Source organism: Lolium rigidum, chromosome 3, assembly GCF_022539505.1.
Source record: "Lolium rigidum isolate FL_2022 chromosome 3, APGP_CSIRO_Lrig_0.1, whole genome shotgun sequence".
NCBI lineage: Eukaryota > Viridiplantae > Streptophyta > Magnoliopsida > Poales > Poaceae > Lolium > Lolium rigidum.
The window spans coordinates 13,303,792-13,319,919 of NC_061510.1; positions in this window are offsets into that span (position 1 = coordinate 13,303,792).

Here is a 16,128-nt window from a genome sequence, read left to right on the forward strand (position 1 = left end):
AATTTTTGAAGCTACACTTGTTCTATCTTCCTATGCTTGTTACTTTGCTCCTCATGAACTTGTTTATTTACAAGATTCCTTTTCATAGGAAGCATGTTAGGCTTAAATGTGTTTTGAATTTGCCTCTTGATGCTCTCTTTTGCTTCAAATACTATCTCTTGCGAGTGCATCATTAAAACTGCTGAGCCCATCTTAATGGCTATAAAAAAAGAACTTCTTGGGAGATAACCCATGTGTTTATTTTGCTACAGTAATTTTATTTTGTATTTGTGTCTTGGAAGTTGTTACTACTGTAACAACCTCTCCTTATCTTATTTTTATTGCATTGTTGTGCCAAGTAAAGTCTTTGATAGTAAGGTTCATACTAGATTTGGATTACTGCGCAAAAACAGATTTCTTTGCTGTCACGAATTTCGACCTGCCTCTCTGTAGTTAGCTCAGAAAAATATGCCAATTTACGTGCGTGATCCTCAGATATGTACGCAACTTTCATTCAATTTGGGTATTTTCATTTGAGCAAGTCTGGTGCCTCAATAAAATCCATCTTTACGGATTGTTCTGTTTTGACAGATTCTGCCTTTTATTTCGCATTGCCTCTTTTGCTATGATGGATGAATTTCTTTGTTCCATTAATGTCCAGTAGCTTTGTGCAATGTTCAGAAGTGTTAAGAATGATTGTGTCACCTCTGAACATGTTAATTTTTATTATGCACTAACCCTCTAATGAGTTGTTTCGAGTTTGGTGTGGAGGAAGTTTTCAAGGATCAAGAGAGGGAGATGATACAATATGATCAAGGAGAGTGAAAGCTCTAAGCTTGGGGATGCCCCGGTGGTTCACCCCTGCATATTTTAAGAAGACTCAAGCGTCTAAGCTTGGGGATGCCCAAGGCATCCCCTTCTTCATTGACAACATTATCGGGTTCCTCCCACGAAACTATATTTTTATTCCATCACATCTTATGTGCTTTGCTTGGAGGGTCGGTTTGTTTTTGTTTTTGTTTTGTTTGAATAAAATGGATCCTAGCATTCATTGTGTGGGAGAGAGACACGCTCCGCTGTTGCATATGGACAAATATGTCCTTAGGCTTTACTCATAATATTCATGGCGAAGGTTGAATCTTCTTCGTTAAATTGTTATATGGTTGGAATTGGGAAATGCTACATGTAGTAATTCTAAAATGTCTTGAATAATTTGATACTTGGCAATTGTTGTGCTCATGTTTAAGCTCTTGCATCATATACTTTGCACCCATTAATGAAGAAACACCTAGAGCTTGCTAAATTTGGTTTGCATATTTGGTCTCTCTAAAGTCTAGATAATTTCTAGTATTGAGTTTGAACAACAAGGAAGACGGTGTAGAGTCTTATAATGTTTACAATGTGTCTTTTATGTGAGTTTTGCTGCACCGGTTCATCATTGTGTTTGTTTCAAATAACCTTGCTAGCCTAAACCTTGTATCGAGAGGGAATACTTCTCATGCATCCAAAATCCTTGAGCCAACCACTATGCCATTTGTGTCCACCATACCTACCTACTACATGGTATTTCTCCGCCATTCCAAAGTAAATTGCTTGAGTGCTACCTTTAAAATTTCCATTCTTTACCTTTACAATATATAGCTCATGGGACAAATAGCTTAAAAACTATTGTGGTATTGAATATGTACTTATGCACTTTATCTCTTATTAAGTTGCTTGTTGTGCGATAACCATGTTTTACGGGGACGCCATCAACTACTCATTGTTGAATATCATGTGAGTTGCTATGCATGTCCGTCTTGTACGAACTAAGGGAGATCTACCACTTTATTGGTTAGAGCATACATATTGTTAGAGAAGAACATTGGGCCGCTAACTAAAGCCATGAATCATGGTGGAAGTTTCAGTTTTTGGACATATATCCTCAATCTCATATGAGAAGACTAATTGTTGCTACATGCTTATGCATTAAAGAGGAGTCCATTATCTGTTGTCTATGTTGTCCCGGTATGGATGTCTAAGTTGAGAATAATCAAAAGCGAGAAATCCAAAATGCGAGCTTTCTCCTTAGATCTTTGTACGGGCGGCATAGAGGTACCCCTTTGTGACACTTGGTTAAAACATGTGTATTGCGATGATCCCGGTAGTCCAAGCTAATTAGGACAAGGTGCGGGCACTATTAGTATACTATGCATGAGGCTTGCAACTTGTAAGATATAATTTACATGATACATATGCTTTATTACTACCGTTGACAAAATTGTTTCTTGTTTTCAAAATAAAAGCTCTAGCACAAATATAGCAATCGATGTTTTCCTCTTTGAAGGACCTTTGTTTTACTTTTATGTTGAGTCAGTTCACCTATTTCTCTCCATCTCAAGAAGCAAACACTTGTGTGAACTGTGCATTGATTCCTACATACTTGCATATTGCACTTGTTATATTACTTTACATTGACAACTATCCATGAGATATACATGTTATAAGTTGAAAGCAACCGCTGAAACTTAATCTTCCTTTGTGTTGCTTCAATACCTTTACTATGAATTTATTGCTTTATGAGTTAACTCTTATGCAAGACTTATTGATGCTTGTCTTGAAAGTACTATTCATGAAAAGTCTTTGCTTTATGATTCATTTGTTTACTCATGTCATTACCATTGTTTTGATCGCTGCATTCATTACATATGCTTACAATAGTATGATCAAGGTTATGATGGCATGTCACTCCGAGAAATTATCTTTGTTATCGTTTACATGCTCGGGACGAGCGAAAACTAAGCTTGGGGATGCGATACGTCTCCGACGTATCGATAATTTCTTATGTTCCATGCCACATTATTGATGATATCTACATGTTTTATGCATACTTTATGTCATATTTATGCGTTTTCCGGAACTAACCTATTGACGAGATGCCGAAGTGCCGGTTCTCGTTTTCTGCTGTTTTTGGTTTCGAAATCCTAGTAAGGAAATATTCTCGGAATTGGACAAAATCAACGCCCGAGTCTTAGGATTGCATGAAGCTTCCGGAACACCCGAGAGCCGCCGGAGGAAGCCACAGGGGCCCCACACGCCACCTGCAGCGCGGCCGGAAGGGGGCCGCGCCCCCTAGTGTGTGGGCCCACCGAGGCCCCTCCGAGGCTGCCCTTCCGCCTACTTAAGGTCTCCGTCGCGAAAACCCTACCACGTTCGACGAAACCGGAGAAAACCTTCCGGAGCCGCCGCCATCGCGAAGCCAAGATCCGGGGGACAGAGTCTCGTTCCGGCACGCCGCCGGGACGGGGAAGTGCCCCGGAAGGCTCCTCCATCGACACCACCGCCATCTTCATCAACGCTGTTGTCTCCCATGAGGAGGGAGTAGTTCTCCATCGAGGCTCGGGGCTGTACCGGTAGCTATGTGGTTAATCTCTCTCCTATGTACTTCAATACAATAATCTCATGAGCTGCCTTACATGATTGAGATTCATATGATGATGCTTGTAATCTAGATGTCATTATGCTAGTCAAGTGGGTTTTACTTATGTGATTTCCGGAGACTCCTTGTCCCACGTGTGTAAAGGTGACAGTGTGTGCACCGTGTGGGTCTCTTAGGCTATATTTCACGAGAATACTTATTCACTGTTATGAATGGCATAGTGAAGTGCTTATTTATATCCCTTTATGATTGCAATGTGTTTTGTATCACAATTTATCTGTGTGTTACTCTAGTGATGTTATTAAAGTAGTTTATTCCTCCTGCACGGTGTAATGGTGACAGTGTGTGCATCGTGTAGTACTTGGCGTAGGCTATGATTGTGATCTCTCGTAGATTATGAAGTTAACTATTGCTATGATGGTATTAATGTGATCTATTCCTCCTTTCGTAGTGTGAAGGTGACAGTGTGCATGCTATGTTAGTACTTGGTTTGGTTATGTTGATCTGTCATGCACTCTAAGGTTATTTAAACATGAACATTGAATATTTTGGGGCTTGTTAACTCCGGCATTGAGGGTTCGTGTAATCCTACACAGTTAGTGGTGTTCATCATCCAACAAGAGAGTGTAGAGTCTAGCATCTATTTATTTATTCTGTTATGTGATCAAAGTTGAGAGTGTCCACTAGTGAAAGTATGATCCCTAGGCCTTGTTCCTAAATACTGCTATCGCTGCTTGTTTACTGTTTTACTGCATCTGTACTTCCTGCAATATTACCACCATCAACCACACGCCAACGAGCACTTTCTGGTGCCATTGCTACTGCTTATATTTATTCATACCACCTGTATTTCACTATCTCTTCGCCGAACTAGTGCACCTATTAGGTGTGTTGGGGACACAAGACACTTCTTGCTTTGTGGTTGCAGGGTTGCATGAGAGGGATATCTTTGACCTCTTCCTCCCTGAGTTCGATAAACCTTGGGTGATCCACTTACGGGAAACTTGCTGCTGTTCTACAAACCTCTGCTCTTGGAGGCCCAACACTGTCTACAAGAATAGAAGCACCCGTAGACATCAATGGTCTTTATACCTTCTACAAAAAGAGGTTGCTGCTAATAATATTGAATCTTTGAAGGTTTGTCGCCGTGCCCCTGGGATCTCTCACCTCTTATTTGCAGATGATGGTTTACTATTCTTCAAAGCACAATTGGACCAAGCAATTAAAATAAAGGAGGTCTTTGGAAGTATATGCATCCTGTACAGGGTAGCTGATAAACCCCAACAAGTGTTCAGTTATGTTTGGTGAGTATTGCCCCTTGGACAGATGGGTGGAGGTCAAATCATGTCTGGACATCACCCAGGAAACCTTTGAAACAAAATATCTAGGACTTCCTACGCCGGAGGGGAGGATGTGTAAGGGCAAGTTTGAAAGTCTGCAAGCAAAATTCGCAAAGTGTTTGGTGGAGTGGGATGATAACCACAAATCACAAGCAGCAAAAGAGGTACTGATTAAATCTGTTGCTCAAGCTCTCACTGTATATGTGATGGGGGTTTTTAAACTACCTGTGGGCCTATGTGATGAACTAACGAAGATGATTAGAAGGTACTGGGGCAGAAAAGGGAAAACGAAAAAAACATTGGCTGGGATGGGACAGTATGCTCCGTCCGGAATCTTATGGTAGAGTTGGCTTTCGCGACATGCGCTTATTCAACCAGGCCCTTCTTGCTAGGCAAGCATGGCGCCTCATACAGTTTCCGAACACTCTTTGTGCTCAACTCTTGACGGCGAAATATTTTCCCAATGGCTCCCTAACTGACACGGTCTTCTCAGGTAATGGCTCAGCGACATGGCATGTGATTGAGTATGGTACAGAGTTACTGAAAAAGGGCATCATCTGGCGTGCTGGCAACGGGGTGCAAATACGGGATCCATGGATTCCTCGAGCTGGCAACCACCAGGCTAGAGCGCCCCATCGGCACTGCCGTTATAGATGGGTCGATGACTTCCTAATGCCGGATGGTACATGGAATATGGATAGAGTGCAATACAATTTCACTCCGAATGATGCAGCTGAAATCCTTAAGATTCCAACATCCAGAAGGAATGGGGCTGACTTCATCGCCTGGTTCCCGGAGAAGCGCAGACTATTCATAGTAAAGTCGGCATACACTATGGCCTTTGATATTGCAACAGTAGACATGAACTGGGGAGCGACGAGTACTCGGCCTGATGGCCGTCGGCCCTGCTGGAAATTAATCTAGAATGCTCAAGTCCCTCCAAAGGTTAAAATGCTTGCATGGAAGATTTTCCGTAATGGCCTAGTCAGATATGTGGTCAAGAAGCTGAGGATACTTTCATGTATTTGTGCGATGTCCTCAAGCACGGGCATTGTGGTTAGCCATGAAGGAGGAATGGGACCTGCCAGCAGACGACTTACTCAAGCTGGTTGGTACTGAATGGTTGATCCAGCTGCTTCTGATGATCCCAGACTCGCAGCGCTCGCGCACGCTCTTGGTTCTATGGAGGATCTGGGACAACCATAATGAGATGACACATGCAAAACGATGCCCATCTATTGAGGGGTTGCGTCTTTTTCTACTGAGCTATGCCAACAAACTAGCTCTAATCAAGCAATACCCCGGGGGAGATATCGCCAAAGGCAAAATGATCATTGATCAAGGCTGTCATATAGGAGTGAAAATTCAACACCAGGATGGAAGGAAGAAAGAGCAGAAGAGATGGACAGCTCCAGAACCTGGCCATGCCAAGTTAAATACAGATGATGTCTTCCTCAACAACAACGATGCGGGCATTGGTATGGTGCTGAGAGATCAGAAAGGCAAGGTGATCGTTGCAGCCTGCCGAGAGAGACAGCAGTGTCAAGATGCGACAGAAGAGGATCTCATGGCGATTGAGGCAGGGATTTGGCTTGGTCTGATGTCAACCAATCTCCCTTTCTTGATTGAAACAGATTGTTCGGAAGCATGCGAGTTAATATGGCTGACTACACCAAACACTTCGATTTGTGTGTTTCGTATTTCTATCATTAGAGAGTTGATTAGGGAAAGAGATATATCTGTAATGAAAGTAAGCCGTGACTCCAATACGGTTAGTCATGAGCTGCTAGGATAGGTAGGATTAGACGGTGGTCAAACGTATGGTTCTCAAACTTGCCCCCGAAGGTTAGCCGGGCTGTCGACCAAGATTGTAATCCTCCTATTGCTTAATATATTTCTCTTTTCCCCGCAAAAAAATGATGAGCTCAACGTGAAACCCCGCAACTATGCTTGTAATTTTGATTAAATGCTTGTAATTTTGATTATGTCAGTTGTAATGTTGATTATATGCTTGTAATATTTTACGCAACTATTTCAACTCCTAGTCTACTCCATCCAGAAATTACACACTCAACTATGCTTGAACTAGTCCAAGTCCAACCCCTCTACAGCCTAAGATAAAAATAATGATACTCAATTATGTTGAATATATTAGAAAATTTCCCCATGATTTAATCAAAGAAAACAGTAGATAAAACATGACTAAAAAGTTTGAGATTAAACTAGTCATGCAAATCACCATAGAGTAAATGATCAACAAGTCTAAACTGATTGATAAAAGCAATATTTTTCCTGATAACGAGCCTGAACATATTGCTAGGAGAAGGAAGATCGTCATGATCTCATAAAAGGAAGAGAAGAACACATACTGTGTAGAGGAGGAACCAGGGTTAACGTTGTCGCTGTTGAGAGCCATGTCGCTGAAGAGGTTGTTGATGTCGGGGAAGAAGTCCGTTGGGGAAGTAGTCGTCGGCCTCCATGTCGATGTCGAAAGTCTCGACTGCGAGGCTGGACTTGCTGGCCTTGATGCTGAGGTGGTGGTGGCGGTGGTGGTGGATTCGGCTGCTGCTGCTGCTGAATAAACTTCTGCATCTCGATGAACTGTCGACAATCCCTGAGCAGATGACTTGACTTCTTCTTGTCATCCTTAGGATCGATGTAAGCATGTAAGTAACAGGGAGCGTTTATCTGCTCAGCAAAAGGTAACTCTGGAACCCTTGAAGGTCGTGGTTTGTAATTGCCACGATTCCCGGAGCTACTGCGGTTGTTGTCATGTCGATCATCTCGCCTGTCGTCGTACAGATCGTCTCGTCGATCAGAATATCATGCGGTACTAAGTTGGCATCGTCGTGTCCGCGATCCTTTCTCTTTTTACGACGATCCCTTCGGCCGCCCGAGTCATGCCTCGGGTGATCATCGTTTTCGTCGTCCTTTGCGTGGGCGAGGCCTTCGTACGTTATCTTCGCCATCAGCCCAACTATTGGCGATCTCCATTAACTTGGTTATTGTCTTCGGCTTTTTTCGCCCAAGCTCCTCTATGTAAGTTTCTCGTCGAATACCGTCGCTGAAGGCATCGATTGCTCTGTCGACAGAAACATCTTCGGCAGCGTTCAGGAGTTTGGTGAATCTCCCAATGTATGCACGCATTGATTCGTTCTGCTTCTGCTGACAATGTCGTAGTTCATCGACTCCAACAGGCCTTTTGTATGTTGCCTAGAAATTCTTGAAAAAAGCATCCACTAGATTGTCCCATGATTTGATGGATCCCTTCGGCAGGACTCTCAGCCAAACTCGTGCCGAATCCTTCAGGTAGAGCTGCAAACACGACATCGCTGCTATTTGGTTACCCTTGTGCAAGATTACGGTCTGTAGATAATCGTCTATCCAAGACCTCGGCTCCTGTTGTCCATCGTACTTAGCGGCGTCAGTAGGAGTGGGTTTGAACCTTTTGGGCGGCATCCTCTCGCGGATTTTATAGCTTAAAAAATCAGCTCCCCTCATTTCGCCGTCGCACTCCTGGCTTTCCTCAGAACTATCACTATCGTATTCTTCCCTTGCCGCCCGCCGTCGCCTGGCTCTGTCGATTCTACTCTGAGTGATTTCATCTCGAGCGTCTCTCGAACGGCGTCTTGAACCACTGGCCTGAAGTGCAGACTTCTCTTTCCGCGGAACTAGGTTGTCTCCCAAGATTGCGAGGCTTTCCAGGGCCCCCCGATGAACTGGAGCCATAGGGTCTTCGGGTGTTGGTTTGTGGTTGATCAAGTATGCCGCCAGGTTAGCGATCGCTGCTTCGACAGTTTTTGGTCATAACATACCCGCGGTATCCGTGGTCATGAAAGACTTGGATAAGTTTGACGTTATTTCTCTGGCGTCATCTTCCGAAAGTCGAGACAGCCTTGAACGATGCTTCCCTGCACCTTGGCTGCTTCGTGAAGCACTTCCTCGTGACGCCCTTCGTCTTTTGCTAGATTGATCTGCCATGAGCAAACGCCGATCGAGCATGGCCTGCTCATTTGATAATCGCTCCCGATTCTTCTCCAGAATAGAACGGTATGCATTGAGAGTCTCAACCGTAGTTCCAGCAGGGAGAGGCGTGTTGTTGATTACGGCAGCCCGAGCCGCTGCCCATTCTTCCTCTGCGATAGTATAATCGCTATTGTTGTTAATGGCGCTGTTTTCAGAGTTACGTCGCCTGCTGGAGCGGGGGGTGCGATCTCCTTCTCCTCCGGCATTTCCTGCATTGAGGGTGGCGTAGACTTGGTGGCGCGCTATCCTCCAAGTGGTCATCCTGGCAGAGTTGTCGATGCTTTCCTCTCCTGATGAGTATCTTGCGCTGCGAACAAACGGTGTGTCGCTTGACCCCAGTCCGTGCCTGGTGTCGCAGTTCAAGTAGTAGTACGAAGTCATATCGGATGACATGGAGTCATCGGATCCAACCGAATCCGTCAAACCAGCCGATATGTTGATAAATGAGGACGCGACCGGCCCCGCACCTGATGAAGATGGCTTCCTTGCCGATCTAGATACGAACGACTCACGCAGTCGAAGAATCCCTTCTGCGTTGATGTTGTAATGAACGCTTCCAAACGTCATGCCCACACCTCCTTGCAGATCTGAAAAGGTCGAGCGAGACGAGTCGTCATGCGGGGTGAACTCGCAGGATCCGAAATGAATCGAATTCTCCGAGGTTGGTTATGAAGGGGCCGGCGGTGATGCCGGCGGTGTTGACGAAGCTGCCGAAGACATGGCCGACGCTGCCGATGTCGGGTCTTGTACCAACAGGTTTCCCACAGATGGCTCCAATTGTCGACGGTGCTCCCCGGCAATGCCCTCCATAGGGGGCTTAGGGTAGATGGAATCCTGTAGGCTGACACGAGACATCGGTTATCAAACAAGCGGGGAGAGCGATTTACCCAGGTTCGGGGCCCTCGATGAGGTAAAACCCTTACGTCCTGCTTGTCTGATCTTGATTGCTGAAAATATGGGTTACAATGGGGTTCGAAGGTATCGGCTATGACTTTCGTCGAGAGGCTAAGTTCTATGAAAACCTAGCTCTCGACTTGCGGTGGTTAAAGGCTACTGATTATCTGTCCCTCGGCAGCCCCTCTCCTGGCCCTTATATTGGGAGCCAGGTCTCAAGAGGCCTGTCCGGGTACGACTAGGTTACAAAGAGTCCTAGATCTAATCTTTCCTTGTATTCTTCGTCTTCTCGCCTTGTTTATTCAAGAATTCTTCTTAGTAACCGATGTAGCGGCCCACCTGGTCATCGAGTGTTCTCATGGGCCCTTGGTTGGGCCGTAAGAGGTAGTGCAACATTAGTTACCCGAAGGGTAATGCCCACATCAGCGCGTGTGGTCAGCTCCTATTTCCTCCTATTATTTCTCTCTTACAAATGGTATGAAGAGCTCTCCTTATAAGCTGCTCCAACTCTTCTTCAACTAGCAATGTGGGACTAAGATTTTGTCCCACCCCCTGCCATGCATGAATAGGCCAAGTGGGCCTCTAGGATTTATTAGGAATTTATGTAATATTTATTGTGCTAATTCAATATGGGCCAAAATGCCAAAATTCAGTCCCCCACCAGATCCTAGAGGCACAGAAAGTTTGCCTTTGGTTTCAAAACATTTTTTTATATACCGGTACTATAGCGAAGACTGTTAAGTTGATCTTTCACCAGAACTCTATGCTACACTAGAATGCTACTTGAACAGTGGACTAAGCCTTGAACTGCAAGTTTTCTGCTAATCTACCTTCACAAAGAGCCTTGACCGATACTAGGCCGTCGCAGGGCTTCCCCGCGGGTGGAGCTTATGCGTCATACTCCATGGCCTTTCATGAGTTTATTAGAAAGCACCCAACTCTCATAGGTTGCGACGTTTTAACAACCAAATTCATATAGGTGTGTTTTTCAATGGATGTTCTGCAGGACAACATTTGTGCTTAAAAAAGCCACTTAGAACACATTAAGATAAATCAGCCTACCGTGCAGATTAGGAAAGTATTGCATCTTTTACAGAGTGGTATCATACAAGGAGTAAGGATACTTTCCTCTGAGTTGACATACAACTTGTCTCCCAGTTCTAATTCACGGGATCTTCAATCACATAGAATGGGTTACCACTGTGGACAACTTAAATGGTGAGTCTCATACCCATCTCCTTTGATGCATTATCTATCACGTTATGTGATAGACCCTCTGTGAAGGGGTCTGCCAAATTTCTAGACGTGTGGATATAATCCAATGCAATAACTCCAGAGTTTCTCATTTTTCTGACAAATTTTAATCTCCTCTTCACATGCCTTGATGACTTCATATTATCCTTAGAACTGTTACTTGATGATCACAGTTTGATTATCACAGCTCATTGGGATAGCGGGTATTGGTTTCTCAACCACGGGTAAGTTCATCAAGAGTTCACGAAGCCACTCTGCTTCAACAGTGGATGTGTCTAATGTTGTGAGTTCTGCTTCCATTGTTGACCTCGTTAAGATGGTCTGCTTGCAATACTTCCAAGAAACAGCGCCACCACCAAGTGTAAATACATATCCACTAGTGGCCTTAATCTCATCAGCATCAGAAATCCAGTTTGAGTCACTATAACCTTCTAGTACCCTCGAATACCCAGTATAGTGAAGGCCATAACTCGCAGTGCCTTTTAGATAGTGCATCACTCTTTCAAGGGCATGCCAGTGATCATAGCCAAGATTTGAGACAAATCGGCTAAGTTTGCTCACAGCAAAGGCGATGTCGGGCCTCGTAGCGCTAGCCAAATACATAAGCGAGCCAATAATTTGAGAATATCTTAGTTGATCTCTAGCAGTCGTTTTATTCTTTCTAAGCAGCACACTAGGATCATAAGGCGTTGGACAAGACTTGCAATCGCTATACCCAAAACGACTCAAGATCTTTTCCACATAGTGAGATTGAAGCAGTGTAATCCCACCATTGTCATCCTTCAACAGCTTGATGTTTAAGATTACATCAGCTACCCTAAGATCCTTCATCGCAAAACAGCGAGATAAGAAATCCTTGGTCTTCTTAATGATATTCAGTTTGGTTCCGAAAATCAGTATGTCATCGACGTACAAGCAAAGAATGACTCCTTCGCCCCCACCATGGCGATAGTACACACATTTATCAGCTTCATTTACAACAAAGCCTTCAGCAGTTAAAGTTCTTTCGAACTTCTCATGCCACTGCATAGGTGCTTGCTTGAGACCATATAAAGACTTCAACAATTTGCACACCTTTCCTTCTTGACCATTTACTACAAATCCATCTCATGCGGTCCATGTAAATTTCCTCATCCAACTCTCCATTTAGGAAAGCTGTCTTAACGTCCATTTGATGAATGAGAAGACCGTATGAGGGAGCCAGTGATAGTAGTACTCTAATGCTATAGGTGAGTAAGTATCAAAGAAGTCTTCACCTTCCTTTTGGGTATAACCCTTAGCCACAAGTCGTGCCTTGTACTTTTCAATTGTACCATCAGGTCTAAGCTTTTTCTTAGCGACCCATTTACATCCTACGGGTTTGCACCCATAAGGACGATCAGTAATCTCCCAAGTTCCACTAGCCAAAATGGAATCCATCTCACTTCGGACAACTTCCTTCCAGTAGTCAGCATCTGGAGATGCATAGGCTTCTGAAATAGAAGTGGGAGTGTCATCCACAAGATACACAATGAAATCATTTCCAAAGGACTTCGCAGTCCTCTGTCTCTTACTCCTTTTAGGAACTTCATTGTTATCCTCCTTGGGATTCTCAAGGTGTTCTATCGGAAAGGTGGGTTCAGGAATTGTAGCGAATTCCTGGATAGATGTACTAGGCATCCCCTGAATCGATGAGCTAGGCATATCCTTCATGGGAAATATATCCTCAAAGAAAGTCGCATCATTTGACTCCATGATTGTACCACCATGCATGTCGGATACCTCAGACTTTACTATCAAGAATCTATATCCAATGCTATGAAAAGCATAGCCCAGAAAAACACAATCAACAGTTTTTGGTCCAAGCTTGCGCTTCTTGGGAATTGGCACATTGACTTTAGCCAGACATCCCCAAGTCCGTAGGTAAGAGAGTTTCAATCTTTTATTCTCCCATTCCTCGAATGGAGTTATCTCCTTATTTTTTGTGGGAACTCGGTTTAGGACATGACACGCAGTCAATATCGCCTCCCCCACCATGCCTTGGAGAGACCCGATGTGTCTAACATGGCGTTAACCAAATCAGTTAGAGTGCGGTTCTTTCTTTCGGACACCCCATTTGATTGAGGTGAGTAGGGAGGCGTCCTCTCATGGATTATACCATGTTCCGCACAAAATGAGTCAAACTCATTGGAGAAATACTCTCCACCACGATCAGACCTAAGCCGCTTGATCTTTCGTTCAAGTTGATTTTCTGATTCAGCTTTATAGATTTTGAAGAAACTTAACGCCTCATCGTTCGATTTCAGAAGATACACATAACAATATCTAGTTGAGTCATCAATCAACGTCATGAAGTATTTCTTTCCACCTTTTGTCAAAACACCATTCATCTCGCAAATATCTGAATGTATGAGTTCTAGAGGTTGCTTAGCTTGAACACACACTTGACACTTAGAACCCTTTACATTAGTGAAACTCGGGTTAAATTCAGTTTAGCTAGCCGTGTCATACAACCAAAATTAACATGACAAAGAGTTAATGCCAAACATTTGTCTCAATGTTGGTGCAAATATGATTAATAACTTTATTACAAATGTCTGTCAGGGATAGGCGGAACAAGCCTACGCACTCATAGCCTTTACCAACAAAGGTTCAAAATTTTGACACAACAAATTTATTGGATTCAAACACAATCTTGTAGCCATCACGACACAGAAGCGATCCGCTAACAAGATTTTTATTGATAGAAAGGACATGATGCATGTTCTTCAGGCGCACGATCTTCCCCGTAGTGAACTTCATATCGACCGTACCAACACCATGAGCAGTAGCATGCGAGCCGTTGCCCATCAGCACGGAGGAAGTCCCTGCGACCTGATAGGAAGAAAACATGGAGATATCAGCACAAACGTGTACATTGGCACCTGTGTCAATCCACCATTCAGGAGAATGACAAATTGAAAGGACAGTAGGAAATATACCATACCCAGCATCCTTCATCTCAGTGTCTCCAATGACAACATTGGTAGTCTTGCCGCCCTTTTCTTGCTGACGCTTGTCAAAGCGGTTTGGGCAATTGGGAGCCCAATGTTCAGGATTGGTAGACTGTGAGGCCTTATTCTTCCCATCAAATTTTCCTTTGCCATCACACTTGTTCTTGTTCTTGGACTTGTAGGATTGGAAGTTATTCTTCTGTACCAAGTTGGCACTAGAACCTTCCTCAACACCTCGAGCACGTGTGTCTTTTGCCCTTGCCTTTTCTTCCACGTCAAGAGACCAAATGATATCTGTAGTGGATAACTCTTGTTTCTTGTGCTTCAGACAAGTAGCAAAATTCCTCCATGAAGGAGGAAGCTTGGCAATGATGCCTCCGGCAATAAACTTGTCCGATAACACACAAGTAAACTGCTCAAGTTCCTTAGCAATGGACTATATCTCATGAGCCCGCTCAACGATGGAGCGCTCATTAGTCATCTTGAAGTCATAAAATTGTTCCATGACATACAGTTCACTGCCCGCATCTGAGACCCCAAACTTGGCCTCGATTGCGTCCCACATATCCTTGCCCGTAGAGATGGACAAATACGAGTCAACAATGTTCTCGCCAAGAACGCTGATGATAGCACCCCTCAGAAGGGTGTCGGCATCCTCAAAAGCTTTCTCCTCGAGGGGAGTAAGCTCTCCTTCAGGCTAGCCCTTAGTGGCGTCAAAGCATCTCATGGTTGCAAGCTAGAGAATAGCTCTCGCACGCCACCTCTTGTAATTCACGCCCTCGAAAGGAGGAGGCTTAAGAGATGAAGCAAAGCTAACAGGGGAATAATGCCTATAAGGTTTTTGGATTGTTGAATATATTAGCAAATTTCTCCATGATTTAATCAAAGAAAACAGTAGATAAAACATGACTAAAAAGTTTGAGATTAAACTAGTCATGCAAATCACCATAGAGTAAATGATCAACAAGTCTAAACTGATTGATAAGAGCAATATGTTTCCTGATAACGAGCCTGAACATGTTGCTAGGAGAAGGAAGAGCATCATGATCTCATAAAAGGAAGAGAAGAACAGATACAGTGCAGAGGAGGAACCAGCATTGACGTTGTCGCTGTTGAGAGCCATGTCGCTGAAGAGGTTGCTGATGTCGGGGAAGAAGTCGTCGTTGGGGAAGTAGTCGTATGTTCATATACCCGTTCATGAGTGGCAAAAACAAAGAGAGAGATGCTCTCGGCTCGAGGCATTCCCGCAACCCGCGGCGCGGCGAGCGGCGTCGTCGGAGGAAGAGCGCGCATGTGGTCAGCTCCTATTCTCCTATTATTTCTCTCTTACAAATGGTATGAAGGGCTCTCCTTATAAGCTGCTCCAACTCTTCTTCAACTAGCAATGTGGGACTAAACTTTTGTCTCACCCCCTGCCATGCATGAATGGGCCAAGTGGGCCTCTAGGATTTATTAGAAATTTATGTAATATTTATTGTGCTGATTCAATACGGGCCAAAATGCCAAAATTCCAACAAATTATCCCTCGCAACACAAATGAAGTACTGGATTGCTTTGATGTACCTCCAGCTCCAGTTCAGCTCAGATCCACACAGCAGCAACATATCGCTGCACTGAACATTTATTTTGCAATAAAAGAGCAGACAAACATAGTACTCGATAAGGGTGTTTGTTTACGATGTATTCCTATTTCCTACCACTCGACAGTAAGTCGTTCAGTGCAGTGGCATGTCAGGAACTTGTCATGCATAGAGGAGTGCTGATTTGACTACTTGGTTATTCAGTTTAGCCGTTGTCATCAGAAACGGAAGGGTGTCGTTGAAGGCGTGTGCTAGCATTTGCATGCTGCTGAGTGCTGACCTGCGTAATGGGCTGGGTCAGTGCAACGCAAATCACCCCAGTGATGAGTCATGACAGGAACCAGCGCAATAATTCACAAGAATGTTCAGATTCAGACAACCGCAAGCCTGCGCCTCTCAATAATTCATGCTCTGGTGGTTAATAATTTCCTTTCTGTTGTTCTACCGCGCTACTAAACATGGCCCTTTTCCACTGTTTACTTGTTCTGACTTGTGACTGGCCCTCTAAAACCCTCTCCCGGTAATTAACTTTTGCTTGCGTGATCAGGTTTGGACAAACTGATGGTCACTCACAAGTTCATGTATAACCCCTTTATTTATTTTGTAAAAGAACAAATAATTTTTTATAGCTTTTTATTGGATGAAAATATAATAAAGCAAAAATT